At 39.8% G+C, this 27589-nt stretch overlaps 1 long non-coding RNA gene across 1 annotated transcript; it reads left to right on the forward strand.

The window, feature by feature from the left end:
* The first annotated feature begins 365 nt into the window (after positions 1-365).
* Positions 366-5443, forward strand: LOC141571885 (uncharacterized). Its single transcript, XR_012496940.2, has 4 exons — positions 366-482; positions 781-857; positions 4285-5011; positions 5310-5443. It is a non-coding gene; the product is annotated as an uncharacterized LOC141571885 (long non-coding RNA).
* Positions 5444-27589: the final 22146 nt, after the last annotated feature.

A 27589-nucleotide genomic window follows, 5' to 3' on the forward strand; every position in this document is an offset into this window, starting at 1 on the left:
TTGAACCCACAAAAGCACCAGCCACGCTACTTTTGAGGCAGGTTAGTCAGCATGACATCAGGCAGTGAGGAATTATCTGGAAGAATGGACAAGGACAGTCGTGTCTTCAAGCCTGTTGCCCTGGGAAACATCATTAGCACAGGACAGCTGGTTTGTTTCAAAAAGCCTTCTCAAAAGCCTCCTCAAGACTGAGAATTTGAGAAAACTGTTCCAGTAGATGTCAGATTTTCTCCTTAGATATACAAGAAAAAGTATAAAAACAAAAGTCTTTGCTTTAGCTGGTGGGCATCTTAGCTTCAGGTACCCCTTTCCACTCAGGAGCTATAACTCTTTGCTTTAATAAACTATCCTCTTCTGCAACCTCCAGCCACTCCATTCCGTGCCTCGGTTCTTCAGTTTCACAAGATTACGGTCCTGGTGCACACTCACATATCAGAAATTCTACATCATTTATTGGCGGCTCGTCTGGGATTGAAGGAGAGGTAAGCACACTGCTTCTGCTACTGCATGCCTGGCTTCAGGCTTCTATTGGTAATGACTCGCTCAACAAAATTGGGCCTCCATCAGCCACTTAAAAGCAAATAACATGGCTGCCAATCTACAAGATGGAGGACAACCTTTGAAGAAGGGCTCCGTTCAATGCCCTCTGGCACTGAGCTGGAGGAATGTTGGCTCAGCTCAGGGTCCCAAGGTTTCACTGGTCTCTTCCTAGCCTGAACACTAGTTGAATGACTCCTCCATCTATGCTACTCCTTTCATCCAGTCACCATCTCTCCTCAGCTCTTGAAACGCTTCTCCAGGATCTCTTCCCTGTAAGACCTCCTCATCACTCTCCACCAGCCTCAAGACACCTTAAGGTAAGAACATGGACCTCTGTCTCCATAGGGCATCCCTTGCTACTCAGGATAAATTTTACTGGCATCTGGCATACCCTCTCACATCATCTTATTGGGATCTCCTCCAAGTTTTAAAACACAAATGGAGGTGTCCTGACATTCACACCCAACATCTCTCTTGTTTTTGTGAACTTCCCACCCATTGCCAATTTTCCAATAACTGTCTAGTGGCCCAAGTCCAGATAGGATGCCAACCCTGGGGTCCTGAATATCTCGTTGCTTTCCCTTTACACCTTTGTTTTTGCCAACCATCAGGCAAAGTCCTTGGGGAAGGCTGACATATACCAGAGTTGCTTTTCCTTCAGGAAGCTGCCTTTTCTGAAGCCTTTTGGGGCTTCCAATACCTCATTCTGTCCCCCCTTCACATATTGGACAACATGGCCTCCTTCCACACTGTTTAATCCAAGCAATGTACCTTCTTTACACATCTTAAGCATATACTCCCACCTTAAGTACCTCTATTTGGAGGGCTGACATTACACTGATGGCTCCATCAATGTTCGAGATGCCAAGAGTCAGGCCATACACCCTTTTACTCTAAAACACCTCGTTATAGGCCCCTACCTTTATCAGCCTGTGGGCTGGCACCAAACATCCAGGTGGGAAATAAACACAGATTTGGGCAGGCACTCACCAGGAATACAGGTTGGGCAGCCCAGGTAAGCACGACTAACCCTGGGACATCATGTCTCCTCACGCAGCCTTGGAGCAAGCTGTGTGCTCTCCTTGGCTCAGGCCTCTAGGGGACACCGTAGACAGGTTGATTGGGAGATGATTTGCAAAGGGACACCCTTCTTTTCTCCCTCCCTTCCAGATGGGCAATCAACCCTCATTCACCTTCACCCCCATGAATTGCATCTTGAAACATTGGGACAAATTGGACCCTCAGACTCTGAAGAAGAAGAGCCTGGTCTTTTGTTCTGAGGTTTGGCCTCAATACAAATTAGAGGGAGACTTGGCCTTCGGTGGAGAAGTATTAACTACCATGCTATAATGCAGCTAGATCTGTTTTGCAGACGGGAAGGCAAATGGTTAGTAGTTCCGTATGTTCAGGCTTTTTTTGCTTTAAGGGACAACCCAGACCTCTGCCAAAAGTGCAAGTTTTATCCGGTTCTTTTGGCTGTGATTTGTTGTCTCCCTCCTCTAAAGGAGACCCCCTCAATAGAAACCCAATCAGAGGACTGTCCCAAGACTCTATACCCTGCCCTTCCTCCTGAGCCGGCTCCTGCCCCAGCTCCCCCTAGTTATACTATCCACAGTGGGATCCCGATACAGCCACGGGGAACTGGCAGATAAAACCCTTTCTGACATGCATTTTGGAGGGACTGAGGAGGACTAGGACCAAACCCATCAAATATTCAAAACGATCCACTATTAGCCAGAATTTGGAAGAAAATCCCTCAGCCTTTTTAGAAAGGCTCGGGGAAGCCCCAATTAAATACACTCCTATAAGACCAGACACCCTCGAAGGGGAAATTCTTCTAAAAGACATTTATAACTCAGGCTGCCCCAGATATCCGCAGGAAATTACAAAAAATGGCTATTGGCCCGAAAGCACCTTGCACCAATTACTCAAGGTAGCCAACACTGTCTTTTACAATTGGACCAGGAGAAAGCCCAAGACAAGGAGAAAAAAATAAGAAAGAAGGCAGAAGTATTGGTGACTGCCTTACTGACTACACCCAACAGGATACCCAGGGGAAATCAGACTGCCACCATTGCAGGCAGTTCAGTCACTGGTGAAGGTAATGCCCATGGCGACTAGAGCCAACCTGGAGACTTCCATGGCCCTGTCCCATCTGTACAGGGGATCACTGGAAGTCAGATTGTCTAAGGAGGCCTTTACCCCCGGGGCCAGCCTTGTCCAACCAGATTCTCACTCAGGACTAAAGTGGCCTAGGGCTTCTAACAGTGGCTCCCTTGTCCCACCCAACCATCGGGTATCCCGAGCCCTAGAAGTGGAAGGGAAATCTATTAGTTTCCTTCTAGACACAGAAGTCATCTTCTCTGTCCTTCTCTCGATACCAGGGACCCTCTCCAATAGAGATGTTACTGTCCATGGAGTAATGGGCAAGCCGATTACTAAATACTTCCCCTAGCCCTTAGGCTGCATATAGGGTAACCTAATGTTCTCTCATTCTTTCTTAATCATGCCAGAAGCCCTACCCAACTATTGGGAAGGGACAGTATAACTGAGATGGGAACTATTATTCTCCATTTATATATAACAGAGAGAAAAGGAATGGCTTCACGGGTCCTAACACAATCCAGAGGACCCTCACAACAACAGGTAGTCTACCTAGGTAAGGAACTAGATCTTATAGCACACGGCTGGTCAGCCTACCTCCGGGTCACAGCGGTGGCTACTCTCCTAGTTCCTGAAGCCACCCAGCTCACAATGGGACAAGACTTAACCGTTTTTGCCCAACACGACTTTCAAGGGCTTTTAAACACTGATGATAGTCACTGGCCTACAAATAGCCACCTCCTGCAGTATGAGGCCCTCTTATTAAAGGTCCTGTAATCCAAAACAGACCTGCTCCACTATCAACCCAGCCACACTCCTCCCTAAGACAGGAAGAATTAACTCATAACTACCACCAAGTCTTAATGCAGACCTATGATGCTAGAGCAGATTTACAAGAAATACCTCTAGACAACCCAGATTGGACGCTCTTCAGTGATGGGAGCTCTTTGATAGAAAATGGCATACGTGGTAACTTAAGATTTTGGTTTTACTAAGTTGTATTAGATGGTAAATGTTATTAACTCTCTACATATTTGAGAATAACAAAATACTAAAATATCAATTATTGGAAAGGTCTGAGCTTGTCACAGGAAGTGGTACGTGTTTTCACGAAAGATATAAGGTATGGAAATACATTTTTGAAGGAACTAAAAGAAAGCAGTTTGTCTAAAACTGCGTTTATTTTTAAATAAGTGAGAAGAGACAAAATAAGACGGACTAGGATATTTGTAGAAGGTTGTGAAAAGTCTTGAGAGTTTTATGTAAGGTTCAAGGCAGTCCTATATGCTTTCAAAAGGAAGGAAAGAAAGGAAAGAAAATATATGGTTTTAATTAGCTAAACATATAATAAATGTGTCAGACTTTTGTCTCACTAGAGGAACCGATGTAGATCAAACTTTCACCTCCTGTCTGGTGAGGGTCTGCACCCCCTTGAATCATATAAAAAAAAAGCAAAGAATCATACTGTCTTTCAGTTTATTAATAAGCCCATTTCTTACACGGACATCTATAAATAGGTACCCATCAGTACCCTAAAAGACAGGAACATATTTTCCTTAAAAGTATCAGCTGTGACGCTGGCAGAAAAATGTGCCAAATTCACCAGTTGTTCTAACCAATGTTTTTTTTTTTTTCTTTCAGCCAATATAAGATTAAAGTGCAGCTCTGCCACCTCTAGATGATATCATGCTGAGCCCTACAATACATCTCACCTTGCAGACCACCTAGTGGTTGGCTACGATGACCTACAAGACAACAACATCCTCATTTGGACTCATTTATCTACCGGGGATCCTTAGATAGACCTCTGGACAAGTCCTAGTTGCCGGTCTATCTACACCCCTCCTCAGCCTGAAGTAGCCAGAGCAGTCATCACCCGCACTCCCTAACGGCAGTTAGGGTTCTGTCTTCAGAAGGGGGATTGAGGCAGGTTAGTCAGCATGACTTCAGGCAGTCAGGAATTCCCTGGTAGAATGAACAAGGACAGTCATGTCATCAAAGCCATAGCCCTGGGAAACATTAGCACAGGACAGCTGGTTTGTTTCAAAAAGCCTTTTCTAAAGCCTCCTCAAGACTGAGAATTTGAGAAAACTGTACCGGTAGACGTCAGCTTTTCTCTTTAGATATACAAGAAAAAGTATAAAAACAGAAGTTTTTGCTTTAGCTGGTGGGCATCTTAGCTTCAGGTACCCCTTGCCACTCAGGAGCTATAACTCTTTGCTTTAATAAATTATCCTCTTCTGCAACCTCCAGCAACTCCGGTCCATGCCATCGTTCTTCGGTTTCACAAGATTACGGTCCTGGTGCACACTCACATATCAGAAATTCTACATCATTTATTGGCGGCTCGTCTGGGATTGAAGGAGAGGTAAGCACACTGCTTCTGCTACTGCATGCCTGGCTTCAGGCTTCTATTGGTAATGACTCGCTCAACAAAATTGGGCCTCCATCAGCCACTTAAAAGCAAATAACATGGCTGCCAATCTACAAGATGGAGGACAACCTTTGAAGAAGGGCTCCGTTCAATGCCCTCTGGCACTGAGCTGGAGGAATGTTGGCTCAGCTCAGGGTCCCAAGGTTTCACTGGTCTCTTCCTAGCCTGAACACTAGTTGAATGACTCCTCCATCTATGCTACTCCTTTCATCCAGTCACCATCTCTCCTCAGCTCTTGAAACGCTTCTCCAGGATCTCTTCCCTGTAAGACCTCCTCATCACTCTCCACCAGCCTCAAGACACCTTAAGGTAAGAACATGGACCTCTGTCTCCATAGGGCATCCCTTGCTACTCAGGATAAATTTTACTGGCATCTGGCATACCCTCTCACATCATCTTATTGGGATCTCCTCCAAGTTTTAAAACACAAATGGAGGTGTCCTGACATTCACAACATTCACACCCAACATCTCTCTTGTTTTTGTGAACTTCCCACCCATTGCCAATTTTCCAATAACAGTCTAGTGGTCCAAGTCCAGATGGGATGCCACCCCTGGGGTCCTGAATATCTCGCTGCTTTCCCTTTACACCTTTGTTTTTGCCAACCATCAGGCAAAGTCCTTGGGGAAGGCTGACATATACCAGAGTTGCTTTTCCTTCAGGAAGCTGCCTTTTCTGAAGCCTTTTGGGGCTTCCAATACCTCATTCTGTCCCCCCTTCACATATTGGACAACATGGCCTCCTTCCACACTGTTTAATCCAAGCAATGTACCTTCTTTACACATCTTAAGCATATACTCCCACCTTAAGTACCTCTATTTGGAGGGCTGACATTACACTGATGGCTCCATCAATGTTCGAGATGCCAAGAGTCAGGCCATGCGCCCTTTTACTCTAAAACACCTCGTTATCGGCCCCTACCTTTATCAGCCTGTGGGCTGGCACCAAACATCCAGGTGGGGAATAAACACAGATTTGGGAAGTCGCTCACCAGGGACACAGGTTGGGCAGCCCAGTTAGGCACGACTAACCCTGGGACACCATGTCTCCTCACGCAGCCTTGGAGCAAGCTGTGTGCTCTCCTTGGCTCAGGCCTCTAGGGGACACCGTAGACAGGTTGATTGGGAGACGAGTTGCAAAGGGACACCCTTCTTTTCTCCTTCCCTTCCAGATGGGCAATCAACCCTCATTCACCTTCACCCCCATGAATTGCATCTTGAAACATTGGGACAAATTGGACCCTCAGACTCTGAAGAAGAAGAGCCTGGTCTTTTGTTCTGAGGTTTGGCCTCAATACAAATTAGAGGATGGGGAGACTTGGCCTTCGGTGGAGAAGTATTAACTACCATGCTATAATGCAGCTAGATCTGTTTTGCAGACGGGAAGGCAAATGGTTAGTAGTTCTGTATGTTCAGGCTTTTTTTGCTTTAAGGGACAACCCAGACCTCTGCCAAAAGTGCAAGTTTTATCCGGTTCTTTTGGCTGTGATTTGTTGTCTCCCTCCTCTAAAGGAGACCCCCTCAATAGAAACCCAATCAGAGGACTGTCCCAAGACTCTATACCCTGCCCTTCCTCCTGAGCCGGCTCCTGCCCCAGCTCCCCCTAGTTATACTATCCACAGTGGGATCCCGATACAGCCACGGGGAACTGGCAGATAAAACCCTTTCTGACATGCATTTTGGAGGGACTGAGGAGGACTAGGACCAAACCCATCAAATATTCAAAACGATCCACTATTAGCCAGAATTTGGAAGAAAATCCCTCAGCCTTTTTAGAAAGGCTCGGGGAAGCCCCAATTAAATACACTCCTATAAGACCAGACACCCTCGAAGGGGAAATTCTTCTAAAAGACATTTATAACTCAGGCTGCCCCAGATATCCGCAGGAAATTACAAAAAATGGCTATTGGCCCGAAAGCACCTTGCACCAATTACTCAAGGTAGCCAACACTGTCTTTTACAATTGGACCAGGAGAAAGCCCAAGACAAGGAGAAAAAAATAAGAAAGAAGGCAGAAGTATTGGTGACTGCCTTACTGACTACACCCAACAGGATACCCAGGGGAAATCAGACTGCCACCATTGCAGGCAGTTCAGTCACTGGTGAAGGTAATGCCCATGGCGACTAGAGCCAACCTGGAGACTTCCATGGCCCTGTCCCATCTGTACAGGGGATCACTGGAAGTCAGATTGTCCAAGGAGGCCTTTACCCCCGGGGCCAGCCTTGTCCAACCAGATTCTCACTCAGGACTAAAGTGGCCTAGGGCTTCTAACAGTGGCTCCCTTGTCCCACCCAACCATCGGGTATCCCGAGCCCTAGAAGTGGAAGGGAAATCTATTAGTTTCCTTCTAGACACAGAAGTCATCTTCTCTGTCCTTCTCTCGATACCAGGGACCCTCTCCAATAGAGATGTTACTGTCCGTGGAGTAATGGGCAAGCCGATTACTAAATACTTCCCCTAGCCCTTAGGCTGCATATAGGGTAACCTAATGTTCTCTCATTCTTTCTTAATCATGCCAGAAGCCCTACCCAACTATTGGGAAGGGACAGTATAACTGAGATGGGAACTATTATTCTCCATTTATATATAACAGAGAGAAAAGGAATGGCTTCACGGGTCCTAACACAATCCAGAGGACCCTCACAACAACAGGTAGTCTACCTAGGTAAGGAACTAGATCTTATAGCACACGGCTGGTCAGCCTACCTCCGGGTCACAGCGGTGGCTACTCTCCTAGTTCCTGAAGCCACCCAGCTCACAATGGGACAAGACTTAACCGTTTTTGCCCAACACGACTTTCAAGGGCTTTTAAACACTGATGATAGTCACTGGCCTACAAATAGCCACCACCTGCAGTATGAGGCCCTCTTATTAAAGGTCCTGTAATCCAAAACAGACCTGCTCCACTATCAACCCAGCCACACTCCTCCCTAAGACAGGAAGAATTAACTCATAACTACCACCAAGTCTTAATGCAGACCTATGATGCTAGAGCAGATTTACAAGAAATACCTCTAGACAACCCAGATTGGACGCTCTTCAGTGATGGGAGCTCTTTGATAGAAAATGGCATACGTGGTAACTTAAGATTTTGGTTTTACTAAGTTGTATTAGATGGTAAATGTTATTAACTCTCTACATATTTGAGAATAACAAAATACTAAAATATCAATTATTGGAAAGGTCTGAGCTTGTCACAGGAAGTGGTACGTGTTTTCACGAAAGATATAAGGTATGGAAATACATTTTTGAAGGAACTAAAAGAAAGCAGTTTGTCTAAAACTGCGTTTATTTTTAAATAAGTGAGAAGAGACAAAATAAGACGGACTAGGATATTTGTAGAAGGTTGTGAAAAGTCTTGAGAGTTTTATGTAAGGTTCAAGGCAGTCCTATATGCTTTCAAAAGGAAGGAAAGAAAGGAAAGAAAATGTATGGGTTTATTTAGTTAAACATATAATAAGTGTGTCAGACTTTTGTCTCACTAGGGGAACCGACGTAGAGCAAACTTTCACCTCCTGTCTGGTGAGGGTCTGCACCCCCTTAAATAATATATATATATATAAAAATACTGTTTTTCAGTTTATTAATAAGTCCATTTCTTACTCTGACATCTATAATTAGGGACCCATCAGTACCTAAAAGACAGGAACATATTTTCCTTAAAGTAACAGCTGTGATGCCGGCAGAAAAATGTGCCAACTTCACCAGTTGTTCTAACCAATGCTTTTTTCTTTCAGCCACTATAAGATTAAAGTGCAGCTCTGCCACCTCTAGATGATATCATGCTGAGCCCTACAATACATCTCACCTTGCAGACCACCTAGTGGTTGGCTACGATGACCTACAAGACAACAACATCCTCATTTGGACTCATTTATCTACCGGGGATCCTTAGATAGACCTCTGGACAAGTCCTAGTTGCCGGTCTATCTACACCCCTCCTCAGCCTGAAGTAGCCAGAGCAGTCATCACCCGCACTCCCTAACGGCAGTTAGGGTTCTGTCTTCAGAAGGGGGATTGAGGCAGGTTAGTCAGCATGACTTCAGGCAGTCAGGAATTCACTGGTGGAATGGACAAGGACAGTCATGTCTTCAAGCCTGTTGCCCTGGGAAACATCATTAGCACAGGACAGCTGGTTTGTTTCAAAAAACCTTCTCTAAAGCCTCTTCAAGACTGAGAATTTGAGAAAACTGTACCAGTAGACGTCAGCTTTTCTCCTTAGATATACAAGAAAAAGTATAAAAACAGAAGTCTTTTCTTTTGCTGTTGGGTATCCCAGCTTCAGGTACCCCTTCTCGCTCAGGAGCTGTAACTCTTTGCTTTAATAAACTATCCTCTTCTGCAACCTCTGGCCTCTCCGGTCCATACCTCCGTTCTTCGGTTTCACTAGACTGCAATCCCGGTGCACACAGACATCAGAAATTCCACATCACTTTCACAACCCACCCTGCCCCCTCCTTTCTGGTTAATTCCTATGGGGCAACTAGAGCCACCGAGACACACATCCTCAGCATTGGGGTACAGGGAAAACATTGGGATTTCAGAAGTTCTGGCCACAGTGTTCTCACTCGTTTTTACAGGCTGGAGCAGAAACTACTACTTTGTAGAAACCACTGACTTTGTAAAGACCATACCCCATAGCTCCTTGGAAGCGGGCCCTTGCCCACCTAGAACTTAAGAAAACAATCTCTGATGGCGCAGCAGGTAGCTGCTCTGTTTACCTTCTCTCCAACCACATCAAAATTACAACTAATCTACAAAACAACCATTATTAAGAGTTGCCTAAAATCAACTGAACTGAAGCCTGTCAACAAAGGATGTGTCAGAGATGTGGAACAGGCTGGTCCCACACCCATATGTGAGCATTAAAGATTGGGAGGGCTATTTCGACTGTGGGGATGCCCTTATCCCCTAAAGGATTGAGAGACACCAGCCCCTCCCCAGCCCAGGGTTTCAGTGCTAGGGAAAGAAGTTCCCATAATTTTTGGTTGTGACAAACAGCGGAGATTGTGACTGAGACAGTGAAGCTGCCCTCACAGGCACTCCTCTTAAAGGGACCACACACAGACTTATTCACCAACGAATCACTCGATCTGAGGTCTAGAGCTGGGGCAGCAGCTGGAAAGGCTGCAGGGACAAATGGTGAGGAATTGAGTTGTCTGGCTTGGGATGGGGGCTGGAGAGGTGGCTTTCTCCTGGTTGGAGGAGCTGGCAGAAGCCATTGTTTCTTTGTTGAGCCCTTCCCCTTCCCGGTGTGCAAACACAGGCAGCTGCCATTTCTGAGTTTCCACTGTTCGTTCACCCTTTCAGATTTGAAACCTAACCCCACCCAACTTTTGGGCACACGCAGGCTGCTTTCTATGTCTTTCTCATGCAGACCGTGTGCATTGGCTCAAGATGCAATTTCCTAGCATTTCTCAAAGGTTTTCAGAACCCAGACTAGCAACTTCTGGCTTGAGCGTGTCCTGTCCCTCTGGCTGAGCAGCCTTAAGCCGGCACTATTGGCAGCCGGCCTTGGTTCATGGCTTGGCCTCTCAAAGGCCAAGCACAGCACAGGTGGCAGATATCAGTGGATTTCTTTCTGGCTCCCACTAGGTGGCCCCTCGGGGGAGGGGGGGCACGGGCTGTGGCTGAAGTAGACCTATAGCGGATCCCCTCCAAGGTAGTTCTGGGGCTGGGGCCCCCAGTGGCCAGCTTCAAAATGAGCTGGAGTATCACCTAGCCATCTCCAAGTACAGCACACCCAAGGGGAGGATTGAGCAGGCATCAGAGCCCTGCTGAGGCAGATCCTGCTCTGTAATATCAGCTGCTGCACAACAATCCTTTCACTATACTCAAGGCCAGTCCTTACAACTAGTGAGTCCAAGCGTCAGTCCCTCCCATTGATGTGCAATTATCAACCAAAGCTCAACTACAAGAGGAGGGCACACACAACCCACACAAGGGATGCACTTGGAGCGTGTGGCTCAGGTGACCAGGAAGACTGCACCACTGGGCGCCACAGCACACCTACTACATAAGGCCATTCTACTAAGACTGGAAGACAGAGCAGCCCTACCTAATATATAAAAACAAACACAGGGAAGCAGCCAAAACAGGGAGACAAAGAAAAATGTCCAAAATGAAAGAACAGAACAAAGCTCCAGAAAAAGAAGCAAAATGGAGATAAGCAATCTATCAGATGCAGAATTCCAGTTATCAGAATGCTTAATGATCTCATAAAAATGGAACTGGAAACCATGAAAGAGAACCAGTCAGAAATAAAGGATACAATAATGGAAACAAACAATACATTACAGGGAATCAACAGTAGATTAGATGAAGTAAAGTATCCAACCAGTGATGTAGAAGATATGGTAGCAGAAAACACCCAATCAAAACAGCAAAAAGAAAAAAAGAATCCAAAAAATTGAGGGGAGCTTAAGGGGCCTCTGGGACAATATCGAGCATACCAACATTCACATTATAGGGGTACCAGAAGGAGAAGAGAGAGAGTAAGGAATTGAAAACCGATTTGAAGAAATAATGACAGATAACTTCCCTAACCTGGTGAAGGAAATGGACATACAAGCCCAGGAAGCACAGAGAGCCCCAAACAAGATAACCACAAAGAGGCCTGCGCCAAGACACATCATAATTAAAATGCCAAAGGTTAAGTACAATGAGAGAATCTTAAAAGCATCAAGGGAAAAGCAGTTAGTTACCAATGAGGCTCTCAGCTGATTTCTCAACAGAAATTTGCAGGCAAGAAGAGAGTGGCAGGAAATATCCCAAGTGATGAAAAGCAACAACATACAACCAAGATTACTCTACCCAGCAAAGCTGTCATTTACAATTGAAGGACAGATAAGGAGCTTCCCAGATAAGAAAAAGCTGAAGGAGTTCATCACCACCAAACCAGTATTACATGGACTCTTAGAGGGACTTCTTTAAAATGGGAGGAGGGTTAAGGATGGATGAAAGGGGATGGGATTATGAAGAACAAATTGGGTGTTATACAGCAGTTATTGGGGTGTAGGTTATAGCATAAGGAATATAGTCAACAATATTGAAATAACTAGGTATGGTGCCAGATAGGTACTAGATCTATCAGGGTGATAGATGGGAATGGGGTTGGGGTCAGGGTGAAAAAGGTGAAGGCATTAAGAAATATAAATTGAGAGTTAATACAGTATGGGGCATATAACCAACAATGTTGTAAAGATCATGTAAGGGCCAGATGGGCACTGGACTTATCAGGGGGATCACGTCATAGACTGTGTAGATGTCTGACCAATGCACAATACACCTAAAGAGCTAAAGTGGAATAATATTGAATGTCAACTATAACTAAATATATAGGTATATATAGTCACGGGATGTGGAGCACAGCATAGGGAAGATAGTCGATGGTTTTGTAACAGCTGTATAAGATGTTAGAGGGGTAGTAGCTTGGGGGGGTGGGTTATCACTTTATGAGGGGTTTAAATGTCTAACTATTACACTGCTTTGTACACCTGAACTAATTTAAAAAAAGAAAAAAAGAAAACAATCCCATTTACAATTGCTTCAAATAATAAATAAATAAATGAATAAATACAATACTTAGGAATAAGTTAAACCAAAGAAGTAAAGGACCTGTACCCAGAAAATTATAAAACTGAAGAGAGAAATTAAAGAAGATACAAATAAATTGAAATACATAGCATGCTCATGGATAGGAAGAATTAATATAGTTAAAATGTCCATACTACCTAAGGCAATATATAGATTCAATACAATCCCTATCAAATTACCAATGACATTTTTCACAGAATTAGAGCATATAATCCTAAAATTTATATGGAACCATAAAAGACCCTGAATAGTCATGATAATCTTGAGAAATAAGAACAAAGTGGGAGGCATCACACTACCTGACATCAAATCATACTACAAGGCTATAGTAATCAAAACAGCATTGTACTGGTATAAAAACAGACACACAGATCAATGAAACAGAATAGAGAGCCCAGAAATAAATCCATGCCTATATGGTCATTTAATCTATGACAAGGGACATAAGAATTTACATTGGGGTAAAGACAGTCTATTTAATAAATGGTGCTGGGAAATTGGACAGACACATGTAAAAAAATGAATCTGGCCCAACTTCTTACACCATACATAATTTTAATTTCAAAATGGATCAAAGACTTAGATATAAGGCCCAAATCCATAAAACTCCTAGAAGAAAATATAGGATGTAAATTTGTAGACATTACACTTAATGATATTTTTACTGATATATCCCCTTGGACAAAGGGAACAAAAGAGAAAAATAAACATGTGGAATTACATCAAACTAAAAAGCTTTTTCACAACAAAGGAAACCGTCAATAAAACAAAAAGGCATCCTACTGAATGGGAGAAGATATTTGCCAATGATACATCTGACAAGGAGTTAATATCTAAAATTTATTTAAAACAAAACAAAACAAAAAAACAACAAAACAAAAATGAAAATCTCCTACAACTCAACATCAAAAAACCAACAACTGAATTAAAAAATGGGCAGAGGACATGAAGACACATTTCTCAAAAGAGGATATACAGATGGCCAATAGACACATAAAAATCAATGTCACTAATAATTAGAGAAATGCAAATAAAAACCACAATGAGATACAGAATGGCTATCATCAATAATACAACAAACAAGTGTTGGAGAGGATGTGGAGAAAAGAGAACCCTCATGCACTGTTGATGGGATTGCAGATTGGTGTAGCCACTATGGAACAGTATGGAGCTTCCTCAAAAAGTTGAAAATGGAACTACATTATGACCCAGCAGTTCCACTCCTGGGTATCTATCCAAAGAAATCCAAAACACTAATTCAAAAAAATATATGTACTCCTATGTTTATTGTAAGGCTATTCACAATAGCTAAGATATAAAACAACCAAAATGCCCATCGATAGATGATTGGATAAAGAAACTATGGTACATTTATACAATGGAGCATTACTTGGCAATAAAAAAAGAATGACATTTTACCATTTGCAATAACATGGATGGACCTAGAGGATATTATACTAAGTGAAATAAGTCAGACGGAGAAAGACAAATACCATATGACCTCATTTATACGTGGAATCTAAAGAACAGAATAAATGAGGAAACAAGACAGAAATAGACTCAGAGATATAGGGAAAAAGACTGATGTTGCTAGATGGGAGGGTGTGGGGATGAGGAAGAAGCTGGAGGGATTAGAAAGTACAAATTAGTAGTCACAATATAGTCACAGGGATATGAAATACAGTATGGGGAATATAATCAATAATGTTTTAAAGATTATGTTGGGTACCAGATGGGTACTGGACTTATCAGGGGGATCACTTCATTGACTGTGTGGATGCCTGACCACTGCACTATACACCTGAGGCTGAAGTAGAATAGCATTGAATGTCAACTATATTTATATATAGTCACGGGATATAGAGTACAGCATAAGTAATATAATTAATGGTATTATAACAGCTATATGATGTTAGAGGAGTAGTAGATTGGGGGATTATCACTTTGTGAGGGATGTAAATGTCTAAATATTATGTAGCTTTGTACACCTGAAAATAAATAAATAAATAAATAAATAAATAGATAGATAAATAAATAAATGAAGAAATAAATACATAAAAGAACTACTTACTAAATAAATTTATCTGCATACTGGTAAAATTCATAGTTGTATATCTATATGCATATTGCTATTTGATGATACTTTCTTAGACATCTAAGGAAACTGAATAATAAATGAGGAAAAGTAAAGTGAAGTTAATTCAATTTATATTCATTTTTCCCACTTGGACAATGGTTAGGGTTGGTGTAATGTATTTGTCTCAACATTTCAAATGACTGAATGAAATGAAATTTTGGATGTCTAAGTTTTCAAACTTTTTCACTACTTTCAAAATTTATTCATGATTTCTCATCACTTTGTCTTCAAATATTTTCATAATTGCAAATTATGTCTGTTGAATATTCCAAAGCCAATTAATCTTGCTTCAGGTATTTACATGGAATAACTATCGATAAATATTTGCCAATAAAAAAATTTAAAAAAGGAGAAAGAAAGAGGAGGAGGAGGGGCAGACAGGTGGCTCAGTTGGTTAGAGTGTGAGCTCTGGTCAACAGGGCTGCCAGTTCAATTCCCACATGGGCCAGGGAGCTGCGCCCTCCACAACTAGAATAAAGTCAATGAGCTGCTGCGAGCTCCCAGGTGGCCAGCTGGCTCAGTTGTTGGACTGCGTGCTCTCAACCACAAGGTTGCTGGTTCGACTCCTGCAACAGATGGTGGGCTGCGCCCCCGTGCAACTAACAATGGTGACTGGACCTGGAGCTGAGCTGCCCCTTCCACAACTAAGATTGAAAGGACAACAACTTGACTTGGATGGAGCTGATGAGTCCTGGGAAAAACACACTACTCTTCCCCAATAAGAAAAGTCCTAGAAATACACACTGTTCCCCAATAAAGTCCTGTTCCTCTTCCCCAATAAAATCTAAAAAAAAAAAAAAAAAAAAAAAAAAAAAGAGGAGGAAGAGAAAAAATTTGGTAAGAAAAAAAAGTTTGGTAAGTGAGCCCTGAAGCATTACTTTTTCCTTATAACCTACCCATTCACACTGGAAATCCTCAGGTTCAACTGTCAAGTATATAATATTGTTTGACATTGTATTTAAGTTTGAGTCAAGAAATCTTGAGTTGATTATTTTATACTTAGAAAATCTGTACTCCACTCTCACTGGTCAAAACACTTTAATGACTGTTATTAAACACAAGCATAATTTTTGAAACAATTTCAGCAAAACAAACCCATGCTACTTTAGTTTTCTTTCACAAAAAAATAATTCTGAGGAGAATTGGGAAAGAAATTTTAAAAATATGGTATAAAATAAAAAAATTATTTAAATATTATTTCAAAGATATAAACTTGTAAATGTATACAGTGTAATTCTCTCATTATAAGGAAAATATATAAAAGAGCCAAATCAGATGGATTACAACTAAGAACAATTTAAAGAATTAATAGAAGGATGGCAGACTTGTGATAGCAGAATGTTGCTATACCAGGATCATCATAAAATAATTATCCGTATCTATTTTGGAGGGATTTATGACAATTAGCAGTAATTGTATGAACTTATTGAAATAAATCTAAAGACTCCACCTTTTTGTGACAATGATGACATAGGAGGTCTGACAATTATGTTCCCGAACTCATCCTAGAAAAAGTGCTACATATGTCATTGTTGAATATCACTATGGCCACCTTTGAAGTTCTCCCCTTGAGAAGCTATGCACTGATGCCAGCACCTACTCCATGCTTCAAAGCAATTTTGGAACTCTTTTTCTGGAATGGCCATCAGAGCTGTCATCTTATTACCCTTGATGTCCCAAATGTCATCCTTTCAATATTCTTCCTTTCAATATTTCCTTTATTTTGGGGTAAAGAAATAAGTCTTTGGGGGGCAGATCAGGTGACTAGGGAGAGTTTCCAATACAGTTATTTGTTTACTGGCTAAAAAGTCCCTCACAGACAGTGCCATGTAAGCTGGTGCATTGTCGTGATGCAAGAGCCATGAATTGTTGGTGAAAAGTTCACGTTGTTTTTGTCTAACTTTTTCACACAGCCTTTTCAGCACTTCCAAATAGTAAACTTGGTTAACTGTTTGTCCAGCTGGTCAAATCCTTTGATATAAAAAAAAAAAAGTTAGCAACATCGTTGCAACGAGTTTGTGAACTTAATTGTCAGACCTCGTAAAGTACTAAATCTCTATCTATATTAAAACATGCATGAAATATTTTATGATATCAAGATATGCAAGTTAAATACCTTATTAAATTGTTACCAAATAAATAAAAATGGAGAAATAAAGAAATCACTACTGTGCTATGAGAATCTGAAATTAGCCTAAGCTCGTGTGTTAAATTCAGAGATGTATTGAAATGGTATTGACAACTAGACAAGGCATGTGATGTATTTATTAATAATGATATATATATATATATATATATATATATATATATATATATATATATATATACCATTTTATCATAGTAACCATGGATCCAAGGCAAATTACATAGAGTTTGTATTAGCTTTTCAACATGCTTTATTGAAAACATTGATATTCATGATTTTACCCTAGTTTTTAGAGAATTCTAGAGAGCTGTCATTGGTGCCTATAATGTACGAAGAATGTGCCTACATGATCAGCGGAGTATAGGAAGTCCTAAGAATCCATTGGACCTTCTGGTCCCAAGTTGTTTCATGTCTATATCCATGGTTCCTGGTTCAAAAGAGAAAGTGTGTCTTTTATTGCCAGGCAGGAGGACAACTGGAGCTTATGCCTCATGTTTTGTTTCGATGCAGCTTTTGGCAATGAGGATTATCCTTACCCTAATGCTGTTGCATTTAAGTGTAAAATGGCATAAACTGTAGCTTCAGAGGTATTGCCACTTAAAGTCCTGTTAATTTTCTTTAGGAATCAAACAAGTTTGATTCCTACGCAATTATAAATGTTATTGCTATAAATAAAATAAACTTGCTTAGTGAAGTAAAAATGCTTCTCTCCAGCTGGCAAACTCTCTTAGTGATGAGAATCTGGGGGCTTATATGTTATGAAAGTATTTCTTATGTCTCTCATTAATTGTGCTAACTATATTGTATGTTATGAACCAGATTTATGAATGTACTTGGAGAGACTGATATATTTCTTGGCTACTAAAAGTGTAGTAAAACGAAAACTATTGCAAAGACACATTACTAATTTGTTAAACAATAAACAAAGTTAGTATAAATTCACCTCTACAAATGAATTTTGCTCCTCTTACAATATGAGATTAAAAACACTTTTAAAAAATTGAAACATTTTTTTCCTGTTTAAAATGTACCATTTTATAATTTAAAATAGACCTATTTCCTTTTTGTTTGATTTTCCAAACAATTTTCCCCAAACATATGGATTAATGGAAAAACCCCACCATTCCTTCTATATTTTTATCTAAGATAGGTTTTTATATTTTCTTAATAGTCCTGAATTTAAATTATATGTATGTATTTGAGAGCAGAATGCTTTTTGTGACATACACATCTTCCTATATTTTTGAGATTTCTGAAAAGTAACATTAAAATTAAATCCCTGTAGTCCAAGTCAGCTACATTAGACATTTGATCATGACAATTAGGACACTACTTACATTTTCAATCCAAACGCTAACCCAATAAAAGAAATCATATCTGGTTTATTGTATGTCTATTGCACTGTTAAAGAGGGATCATTTGATAAGTAACCCTTTGGGAAACTTTATATATTAAAACAGTATCTATTAATCTAAAGTAGACCTTTAAATAATACCATCTAACAGAGCATGATGTTTATCTGCTTTTTTATTTTACCAGCAACATATCTTTTATCAAAAAGAAAAAAAAAATCCACTGTTTTAAAAACATATTGTTTCACTTTATGTCCTGGATAGATTCAAGTAATTGTAAATGCAAGAGAATGTGCTTTGTTCAAAGAAAAGACATATAAAGAAATCTCAGACAGCATAAAAATGGCTGCATGAGGTGAGCCTCTTGAAATCTCCCCTGGAATTCACAACAAATTGAACAACTATAACACCACAAAGGAGTCCCTGCTCAGCAGACAGGCAAGACTAAGAGGCACACTACTGAAATAACCTAAAGGTGGGCAAATTGCGAGAGCGGGGAAAGGAGAGAAGAGAGAAGTGTGGAGACGGGGCCACACAGGTGGAGGACGCAGATCTAGCTTGGTGCTCCGAGCTCACTGCATTCTGGAACTACTGCAGCTGCGGGAGACAGAAGAACTCGGACTGCTAGGACTCTGTTTATGGCCCCAAAGACTGAGGGGACAGCATATAACACGGTGGAACCCAATGTTCACAGCAGAGACCTCGGAGCTAAGACTGAGGGAAGTAGGCTGAAAATGGCAGTTTAAGCCCTCGTTGCAGAGCAGAGAATGGAAGCCTTAGGCACTGAGACTAGCCACCCTCTCCTTAGCCCCCCCACCCCCACCTACCCAGTGTTAGAAGGGGAAGAGTAGCAGTGTCAGATCAAAAGAACAGAATATTTGCAGTTCTGAGAACTGTGGTCCACAGACATGGAATCGCAGCCCAACAAATTCTGGCAAAGGGAAGGGAGATGTGGAAGGAGGACTGCTGTGGTGGTCACCACCATTGCTCTGGACACTTCTCACAACCCACCCCGCCCCTGTCTCCACCTATCTGGGCACATCCCCGCAGAGTCAACAGAGCTGCTGAAACACATGGGATCTGAATCTGGTGCAGGAAGAGCTTTGGTACTTCAAAAGCTCTCCACATTCTGACATGGAGGTGGCGCCCTATGACCGAGGCAAACTGTTCACAGAAAAGAAGCCCGACTTTCAGAGAATTCCCCCATTGTGTGAGAAGCTGGAATAGTGCAGAGAAAACATAACAATACAGTGTAAAAGAGAATAAAAGGCTGTAACTGGAGAGAAAATAAAACATTCTACCAATACCTACTGGAAAACAAAAGAAAGACCCCTTTCTGTCAACCAGTTCCAGAACCCACTCCAGTAGATGTCTAGGAAGAGAAATAATAAACCATTAATTGTTATGAATAACCAAGGCAAAAAGACAGCTCAGAAAGAAAATCAAAAGCCTCCAGAAAATGAACTTAAAGATATGGAAATATGTGACTTAAATGACAGAGAATTCAAGATTGCAGTTCTGAAAAAACTCAACATGATGCAAGGAAACACAGACAGACAGTTCAATGAACTCAGAAACACAATCAAAGAACATAAAAAAAAATTTACCAAAGCGATTGAAATTTTAAAAAAAAGAACTAAATAGAATTTCTGAGATAAGAACTCAATAAAATAAATGAAGAATGAAATAGCCAGCTTATGTAGTAAAGTTGACCAAATGGAGGAAAGAATCGGTGACATCCAAGATACAAATCTGGAAATGGCACAGATGGAAGAAGAAAGACACATGAGACTTAAAAGAAATGAAAGAACTCTACAAGAACTTTCTGACTCCTTCAGAAAGAGCAATATAAGAATAATGGGCATACCAGAAGGATGATAAAGACAGAAGGGAACAGAGACTATATTCAAACAAATCATCAATGAGAATTTCCCAAACTTGTGGAAAGAACTGGATCCTCAAATCCAAGAAGCAAATAGAATATCTAATTACCTCAACCCCAACATGCCTTCTCTAAGGCATATTGTATTGAAGCTGTCAAAAATCAATGGCAAAGAAAGAATCCTCAAGGCAGTCAGGGAAAAGAAGGTGGTAACCTACATGTAAAGCCCATAGAATATCATCAGATTTTTCACATAAACTCTACAAGCCAGGAGGGAGTGGAACCAAATAGGCAAACTGTTGAAAGAGAGATATTATGAGTCAAGAATAATACATCCAGCAAAGATATCCTTAGACATGATGGAAGAATAAAGACCTTTCCAGACATACAGAAGTTGAGGGAATTTTCTAAACACATGACTGCACTAGAAGAAATACTGAAGAAGGCTATTAGATCAGCATCAATAGGGATAATTTGTGGCAACCAAAACATAAAAGGGGGGAGAGTAAAGACATGAACTGGAATATGGGAATGGAGAAAGTAAGCATGTTGAAGAAAATGGAATACTTTAAATATGAAATTTTCTTTTACATAACTTAATGGTAAACCATTCAAAAAACAAAACAAACAAACAAACAAACAAAAAAACAAATCCAGAACTGAAATACATAACATAATAATAAAAGAAGAAACAGAGGGAAAAATCAGAAAATACAACCACACAGAAATCATATACAACAATAAAAGGCAAAAAACAATGGGAATACAGTCTTACCAGAAAACTACAGATAGAATGATAGGAAATCCTCACATCTCAATAATCACCATAAATGTACATGGACTGAACATACCAATATAACGGCACAGAGTAGCATTGGATCAAAAAACTAAACCCAACCATATGCTGTCTCCAAGAGACACATCTCAGCTACAAGGACAAACATAGACTCAAAGTGAAAGGGTGGAAATTGACACTCCAAGCAAATGGTATCCAGAGAAAATCAGGTGTATCCATATTAATATCAGATGAAGCAGACTTCAGGATAAAAAAAGGTAAGAAGAGAAAAAGATGGATATTTCATAATGATAAAGGGGACTATACAACAGGAAGACATAACAGTCATCAATATTTATGTCCCCAATCAGGGAGCACCGAAATATGCCAAGCAATTACTAACAGAACTAAAGGGAGAAATTGACCAAAACACAATTATACTAGGGTACCTAAATATATCATTGACAGCTATGGATAGATCATCCAAACAGAAAATAAGTAAAGAAATAGCATCCCTAAATGACACACTACATGAAATGGACAAAATTGACATTTATAGAGCACTTCATCCTAAAAAATCAGACTATACATTTTATTTTGAGTGTACATGGAACATTCTCAAGGATAGACCTTATATTGGGACATAAAACTAGCCTCAGCAAATTTAAGAAGACTGAAATCATACCAAACTTATTCTCTGATCACAAGGCTTTGAAATTGGATATCAACTGCAAAAAGAAAGCAGGAAAAACCACAAATACATGGAGATTAAACAACATACTTTTAAAGAATGACCAAGTCAAAGAAAAATTAAGAGATCAAAAGATACTAGAAAGAAATGAGAATGAAAATAAATCCTACCATCATTTTTAGGATGCAGTGAAAGCAGTTTTAAGAGGAAAATCTATATCATTAAAGGCCTATCTCAAGAAAAAAACATAAATCCCAAATATATAATCCCATGTTACACCTTAAAGAACTAGAAAAAGAAGAACAAATGAAACCCAAGTTCAGCAGAAGAAAGGAAATAATAAAAATCAGAACAGAACTAAATGAAACAGAGAACACAAAGACAATAGAAAAAACTAATGTGACAAATAGCTGGTTCTTTGAAAAGATCAATAAAATTTACAAACCCTTGGCTAGAGTCACTCAGATGAAAAGAGAAAAGACATTAATAAACAAAATCAGAAACCAAAAAGGAGACGTTATCACGGATGCCACAGAAATACAAAGGGTCATCCAAGAATACTATGAAGGACTATACGCCACCAAATTCAATAACCTAGCAGAAATGGATATGTTCTTAGAAACATATAGCCTTCCTAGGCTGAAACATGAAGAACTGGAAAATCTAAATAGAACGATCACTAGTAAGGAAATTGAATCAGTCATACAAACCTTCCCAAAAGCAAAGTCCAGGACCAGATGGCTTCACTAGTGAATTCTACCAAACCTTCAAAGAGGATCTAATACCTGTCCTAGTCAAACTCTTTCAAAAAAATGAAGAAGAGACAATACTCCTAATTCACTCTATGAGGCCAACATTACAATGATACCAAAACCTGGTAAGGATAACACAAAAAAAGAAAATTACAATCCAGTATCTTTGATGAATACTTCAAAAATCCTAAACAAAAGTCTAACAAATTGAATTCAACAATACATTAAAAAGATTATTCATCACGATCAAGTGGGGAAATCCCAGGGGCACAAGAATGGTTCAACATATGCAAATCCAGCAATGTGATATATCACATAAACAAAATAAAGGACAAAAATCATATGATTATATCAATTGATGCAGAAAAAGCATTTGACAAGATACAACATCCATTTATGATTAAAACACTTAATAAAATAGGTATAGAAGGAAAATACCTTAACATAATAAAGGCCATATATGACAAACCCTCAGCTAATCTCATAATTAACGGTGAAAACCTGAAGCCCTTTGTTCTGTGTTCAGGAACATGACAGGGCTATCCCCTATCACCTCTGCTTTTCAACATAGTGTTGGAAGTCCTCACCAGAACAATCAGGCAAGACAAAGAAATAAAAGGCATCCAAATTGGGAATGAAGAAATTAAATTGTCACTCTTTGTAGATGACATGATGTTATATATGGTAAACCCTAGAGACTCCACCAAAAAGCTATTAGACACAATCAACAAATACAGTGAAGTGCCAGCTACAAAATCAACATACAAAGTCCATTGCATTCCTATATACTAACAATGAAATCTCAGAAAAAGAAAAAACAAAAAAACAAAAAGAACACAACTCCTTTTGAGATTGCAACAAAAAGAATAAAATATCTAGGAATAAAGTTAATCTAGGATATGAAAGACCTATATGCTGAAAACTATAAGACATTTTTAAAATAAATTGAAGAAGACAAAAAGAAATGGAAAGACATTCTGTCCTCATGGATTGGAAGAATCAACATAATTAAAATGGCTGTATTACTCAAAGCAATACACAGATTTAATGCAATCCCCATCAAAATCCCAATGGCATTTTTTTAAAGAAATAGAACAAAAAATCATCAGATTTGTTTGGAACCACAAAAGTCCCTGAATAGCCAAAGCAATCCTAAGAAAAAAGAACAATGCTGGAGGTATCACACTCCCTGACTTTAGCTTGTACTACAGGGCTACAATAATCAAAACAGCATGGTATTGGCAGAAAAAAAACAGATACATAGACCAATGGAATAGACTTGAGAACCTAGAAATAAAACCAGATAAATATGGACAGATATTTTGGACAAAGAAACAAAAAAACATGCAATGGAGAAAAGAAAGCCTCTTCAACAAATGGTGCTGGGAGAATTGGAAAGCCACAAGAAAAAGAATGAAACTGGACTGCTATCTTTCACCATGTACCAAAATTAATTCAAAATGGATCAAAGACTTAAGCATAAGACCTGCCACAATAAACTGCATAGAATAAAACACAAGTACTAAACTTATAGACCTTGGGTTCAAAGAGCATTTTATGAATCTGACTCCAAAGGCAAGGGAAGTAAATGCTAAATTAAATGCATTTGACTATATCAAACTTAAAAGCTTCTGCACAGCAAAAGAAACCATCGACAAAATAAAGAGGCAACAAACTGAATGGGAGAAGATTTTTGCAAACAATGTGTCCAATAAGGGGATGATACCCAAAATATAAAAGGAACTAATACAACTCAACAACAGAAAAACAAACAACCCAATTAAAAAATGGGCAGAGGACCTGAAGAGATATTTCTCCAAAGAAGACATACAAATGGCAAATAGATTAATGAAAAAAATGTTCAACATCACTAATCATCAGAGAAATGCAAATGAAAACCACAATGAGATATCACCTCATCTCAATTAGAATGGCTATCATCAACAAGACAAATAGTAACAAGTGTTGGAGTGGCTGTGGAGAAAAAGGAACCCTCATACACTGTTGGTGGGAATGCAGATTGGTGCAGCCGCTATGGAAGGCAGTGTGGAGGTTCCTCAAAAAATTACGAATAGAATTCTCATTTGACCCAGCAATCCCTCTCCTAAGTATCTACCCAAAAATCTGAAAACTTTTATTCATAAAGAGAAGTGTGCTCCAGTGTTCGTTGCAGCTTTATTTACAGTGGCCAAGACATGGAAACAACCAAAATGTCCTTTGATAGACAAATGGATAAAGTAGTTGTTGTATATATACACAATGAAATACTATTCGGCAGTAAGAAGAGATGTAATAGGACCATTTGTGACAACATGGATGGATCTCGAGAGTATAATGCTAAGCAAAATAAGTCAGACAGAAAAAGCAGAGCGTCATATGATTTCACTAATATGTAGTATATAAACCAAAAACAACAAAAGAACAAGACAAGCAAATGAGAAACAAAAAACTCGTGGACAGAGTCAATAGTTTAGTGGTTACCAGAGGGTAAAAGGGGAGGCGGGTGGTAGATGAGGGTAAAGAGGATCAAATATATGGTGATGGAAGGAGAACTGACTCTGGGTGGTGAACACACAATGTGATTTATAGATGATGTAATACAGAATTATACACCTGAAATCTATGTAACTTTACTAACAATTATCACCCCAATAAACTTTAATTAAAAAAAACATCATTCTGCCTATTGTCTCTGAGGTTAAAATAAGAGTCAAATGGCTCCTTATATGAGGACAGTTAAAAAAAAAAAAAAGAAACCTCAGGAGTTTAAATTTCTATTTTCTGCTTCAACTGTTTGCTAGTTGGTTAAAGGCAATGAGTTTCAAAATGTGATAGCATGGAGGTGATTCAAAATAAGTGTAATACACTTTCCTCAAATCTTACATTTGACGTATGAACTCATATATATATTTTATGGAAGTTAAGAAGATGTCCCTGAAGGTCTCTATAGAAGTGAATCTAGTTAGATTTGGCCACGAAAGGAACTTGTGTGAAATTTGGAAGTTAGAAGGAAAGCAGAGGCCATTACTCTTGGAAGGTCATCATGGTCACACCCTATGATAGACAGAGGTGAATCTCAGCTTGTCTTTCTCCTCAGTTCCATTTCTAGCATGTCACCACAACTGCTGGCTCTGCTTGACAACAACAGCCCCTGGATCACCATCAAGTATTCACTTGAGGCCAACAAAGGCAGCGGATGAAATGGTCATTTTCATTGATCTCTCCATGAGCTCCTATTTTGTAGTCCACTTCACCAGCCAGATCAGCTTTGGTTATTCCTTTAAACTCTGACTTGTTCACCCATCTCATGGCTGTAGGTGGAAAGTAGGTGAGCTCTCTCTGGTCCTCCAACTTATCCTTTCCAGACTTACCCTCCCCAGTACTGCCCAAGTTTGTGTTATGCAATTCCTACAACACTGTTCATTTCCAAAATATTTATGGTGGTGTGCATTCTTGAGACTAAGGGTATAACAATATGTACTGTTCATAAAACACACACTACAACTCATACACTACTTTTTATACTAAACTTACCCTGCTGGATAGGCATTATCATCCTTGTAAAATGGGTAGAAATACAGGTACTAAGAGAAGTTACAACTTTTTCGAAAACCTAGAGCTCATAGGTAATATTGCAAACATAAGAACTCTTCTCTGAGTCATGTTTTCTATCTACTATGAATAATTTTCTATGTAAAAAATGTGGAATTGCAAATAGAAAATTAACCCAAAAGCCAGATACTTTAACTGTGTGAAGTAGGGGGTGCCTGAAAAAAACTACGTCTAATACACTATAAAAGTTGGCAGTCACTCTGCTATAAAAATTGAGCTATCTCAAAATGCATGAAGCAGATGATCTCAGTAAAACAGCAATTGCTATTCTATATTTAGCTTTCCCAATGTACCCGAAGAATAGAGTACAAAATATTTCTTAAAACGCTTGCTTCTTCTAACGTTTTGGTTGACAGCAGGGTCTTAGCATCATGCTGTATTCTGCCTTGTGTTGTATACTGACAGATCTAATCCCCATTAGAGCACTATTTCCCATCAACAGATATTTAGAAAGTGTTTTTACTCTGAGGATACTAGAGTCTTAAGTAACTGACCTTTGTCCTGATTCAGAATCAGAAGTGTTTCCATACTTGTCTCCTGAACTCATCTCAATTATAACAAAACAAAATAAATCTTTAAGACAGAAATGCACTTAGAATAGCTGATTTACTATTGTTCTGAGCTAACAAAAGTCTTTTTCTTTCTTCTTAGTGCATTTCGGATGTGATAATAACAAAATAAATCTCTTAGAAACAAACAAATGTCTTTGGGTGCTAGAGGAAAGCTCTTTAAGGAGTCATTTTGTGGTACCCAATTTCCTCTTCCACATTTGGATGCTCAGATATGTTTTGGAGAGAGAGGCACTTAGGAAACTAGATGTCAGACACCTTGTCTCCTTTTTGGGACACTTTGTGAAAAACAAACCACTTAAATGTGCTGTCTAGTAGCTCATTTTGTATTTATCTGTCTCTCCCATTCCTTCAAGGTGTCAAATGTGTCCTAATGAACTCAGACTAGCATTTATATATAATAAAGGGAAATGATTTTGAAAAAAAAAATAGTCGTGTTTATCCTATACAACTCCAGAGAGAAACAAATACATTTTTCTACATATTGGTTTCTCATTTTTTCTGAATTTGTATTTTACCCATCACCTCCACGCTGTGACATTACCGCTGTCTTACAGAAAATTTAAGCTTATAGTGGTGGAAATCAGATTCCTCATTCCCTACCCCCACACCCAAGGCTCTCTTTAAATAAGTCCTTGTCCTAGCTAACAAGTGGCAATGAGTTTCCGTGGTCTTCTTGTTACTTCTCATACATCTCCACAGGGTGCTGAAGAAGCTTGCTTTACTAAACTGCTTACAGGAACAGACAAAAAGCTTTAAGTAAAAACTACTGTTCCCCCTAGCCAAAGGACCAAGACAAGGGTGGTTTAACAACAACAAAAAGAAACTTTTTTGGCAATGCTCACCCTGATCCAGCCAAACACCAACAGAAAAACTGCACCTCCTCTCCCACACCTTGTACCTGAGGCTTCAGCAGGGCCTCATAAGGATCTGATCTTTAAACTCCACCCCCAACCATGGAAACAGGAGGTGGGGTGATGTCAACTGGACCCAGTAGGGA

This window comes from Rhinolophus sinicus, chromosome 2, assembly GCF_057876585.1.
Source record: "Rhinolophus sinicus isolate RSI-liver-muscle chromosome 2, RSI-T2T, whole genome shotgun sequence".
NCBI lineage: Eukaryota > Metazoa > Chordata > Mammalia > Chiroptera > Rhinolophidae > Rhinolophus > Rhinolophus sinicus.